This window comes from Coenobita brevimanus, chromosome 25 (assembly GCF_032717465.1).
Source record: "Coenobita brevimanus isolate Jiangsu-jjx chromosome 25, ASM3271746v2, whole genome shotgun sequence".
Lineage (NCBI taxonomy): Eukaryota > Metazoa > Arthropoda > Malacostraca > Decapoda > Coenobitidae > Coenobita > Coenobita brevimanus.
In genome coordinates, this window is record NC_136978.1 from 28,208,479 (window position 1) to 28,211,646 (window position 3,168).

The 3,168-nt window shown below is 38.9% G+C and overlaps 1 non-coding gene across 1 annotated transcript; it reads right to left on the bottom strand.

Moving 5' to 3' along the window:
* Positions 1-1,914: 1,914 nt before the first annotated feature.
* Positions 1,915-2,033, bottom strand: LOC145393937 (5S ribosomal RNA). Its single transcript, XR_013896288.1, has one exon. It is a non-coding gene; the product is annotated as a 5S ribosomal RNA (ribosomal RNA).
* Positions 2,034-3,168: the final 1,135 nt, after the last annotated feature.

The following is a 3,168-nucleotide window of genomic DNA, read 5'->3' on the forward strand; positions in this document are numbered from 1 at the left end:
CAAAGTAATGGCAGTCTTTTTTTCAATAGTCTTTCAAATTCATCTTATTCTCAAGCTCAGGATTTTGTAAAGAGTTTATCTGAGCTGGAAAGGGCTGCTTGGGAGAGCCTCATGGTTCATATCAAGAATTACCTAGGAAATTATGGAGCATCAACTTATGAGGAGCTTGTGGACGAGATGTTGAAGAGTTACTATGCACTCGGTGCTCGAATGTCACTCAATATATATTTCTTCCATTCTCAATTGGACTTCTGTTTATTCTTGGCAATGTCAGTGATGAATGTGGCGAAAGGTTGCACCACGAAATTGCCATAATGGAGAGCCGATATCAAGGCCGATTCAATCCAACCATGATGAGCGACCATTGCTGGACTTTACAGAGTGAGAGTAACTGCTGCTACAAACGCAAAATGCTGAGGCGCTTCTAATGTGCAAAGGTCATGTAATACAAATAGGGTAATGTGAATCACCTAGGGGAAAACGAATAATTACGGGGCAAATTGAATCGAAAGGTCTGGGAGGCTTATTTTTTATTCAATTTTTAAAAACTGCCTGTCATTTTGTTCCTTTTTTTAATGTTCTGTCATTTGCAATCATTGTTTTGTCCATGATGATGAAAATAAACAAGCTAGACTGATTTCAAGTTTCTATATAAACTTCAGGTTTTTTAACGTGTAGCCACTAAGGTTTCCTGAGAAGAGGACAATATAAGTTGCAAGACAGCCAACTAATATATGAACAAGGTAGGTATAAATAACGTTTTGGATACAAAAACTTTATTATCAATGAAGTATTTGACAAAATATTACGATTTAATTTCTTCAGGGTAATGCAAATCATCATACGGGGCAATGTGAATCGCCCATATGAGGCTATATTTTGTGCCTTTTTATGCTTTTTCACACTAGTTTTTGGCTAATATGGCTCTTCTTTCTCTTTGAGGATGGTCAGGACATACAAAAGGAAGTCGGCCGACTCCCAAAAATATTCGGAAGAGGCGATTGCCCAGGCCCTTGTTGACATCGCCAATGGATTACCACAGCAACAGGCTGCCCATCACTATGGCATTCCCCAGGCCACACTAAAACACCGTTACCTAGGGCTTGTCAAATCCCCCGGCAAAGCAGGACGTAAGACAGCACTCCTCCGAAATGAAAAGTTTGCATTGGCCAGGAACTTGGCAGTACTCGGTGATTTTGGCCTTGCGTTTGACTTGCAAGAGCTAAGAGATTTCATTAAGTTCTTCCTCGACAGCCATTTCTGAAAGACTGATCAGTTCAGAGACAATAGCCCTGGCCCCAACAGGGTGCAGGGTTTTTTGAAGATGCACTCTAAACTCCTGTAATCTCGCATATGCCAGAATATATTAAGGAAGGGGGCAGTTGTCTCAGAGTACTCCAACAACCTTGAGAAGACATTAAAAGGTGTTCCACCTTCCAACATCATTAATTATGATCAGACGAACATTACAGACAACCCACAAGGGATATTGCAGATCTTCCGCGGATCGGTGATTCACTTTGCCCCAGAACATGTATGTTTCACTGATTGTTACATTTCTATTTACAGCGCATTTAATTACCTTCTGATTTAGATAAAAAATGGTACAAATGTAGATTAAAGATTAAAGTTAAAAAAAAATACTAAATAAAGCATCGGACCTGTCCTTTGATTTTCATTGCAAACCTTAGTGTATAAAAAAAAGGTAGAAATTTGATTCACATTGCCCCATTTGAGTGTACATATATATATATATATATATATATATATATATATATATATATATATATATAATTCATTCATTGCCAGACACCACGTATCCCAAACGGGGTGGCCAAGAGCTCAGAGTTAATTGTTTTACAGGAATGGGCACTAATCCTCCACCAACCCCACCTGACACGTAGGGAGACGTTATGCCAACAGCATCTGGTGTTCCCAGGCGGTCACCCATCCAAGTACTAACCAGACCCAACGTTGCTTAACTTCGCTGATCGGACGGGAAGCGGTGTACTCAACATGGTATGGCCGTTTTATATATATATATATATATATATATATATATATATATATATATATATATATATATATATATCGGTTTGTGCTTAGTATATAATAAAATTAAGGATTAAGTATATTATTTTTGTAACAATATATAGACTAATTGACACTTATTTGACGAATTTGCAGGTTTCATGGAATTTTTCCCTAACTTATGATGTAGTACTTCAAGGGCACGTGATAGCCAAATTATAGGGTCAGTTTAGAAATTGCAGGTAACAAATTAGAAAAACGTGACAATAAGTCAGAACCATTATGGCTGTTGACCAGTGTGCTGTGTTTTGATTTCTGGATAATATGTACAAATAACAACATATCCCCTCTCTCTCTCTCTCTCATATATATATATATATATATATATATATATATATGTATATATATATCTGACTGTCTGTCTATATCTATCTATCTATCTATCTATAAACTACACACACACATCTATCTACCTATCTATCTATCAATTTATCTATGTACCCACATTATCTATATCTATAACCCATTGGATCCCAGAGTTGCTGGGCGAGGCACTATTCTGGGAGGGTCCTAGGCGTACCACCCTCTGCCTATCGGCTCATAGTCCCGAAGCTCATAAGTCCCTACACCGGGGTTCCCTACTTTATTAAGATTTGAAAATTTCCAGTTCTGTCCAATACTCGGGACACTGGGCTTCAATGGCTTAACCCGTCCCGTCCCATCGACGTATGGGTATGTTGCAACGTTTTGCATTTGCCAGTCCCGGCGACGTACCGGTATGTCATGCAATTGCAAGGTCCCTAATTTGCACAATTTTCAATTTTCGCGTGTGATTTTTCATATGTATACACGGGACAACTTCCTCTATTCCTCTACAAGATGCCAAGCAGGGACAATGTCTTACACCGCATAACCTTCCCCCTCCCCCCCTCATGCCATTGTCTCGGCAATTCACCTGTTACCAGTGACCTGGCTAGTAAAGATATTCAGGGCCAGAGTGATTCCCCAATCGATGACAATGTGGAGGACAATGTTTACATAGCATTAGAAGAAGAAACAGCCAGAAATAATGATCAGGTAATGTGGCAAAAAAAGGTCAGGTATTGTGATTAGTTAGTGAGTGAAACAATGCTTATA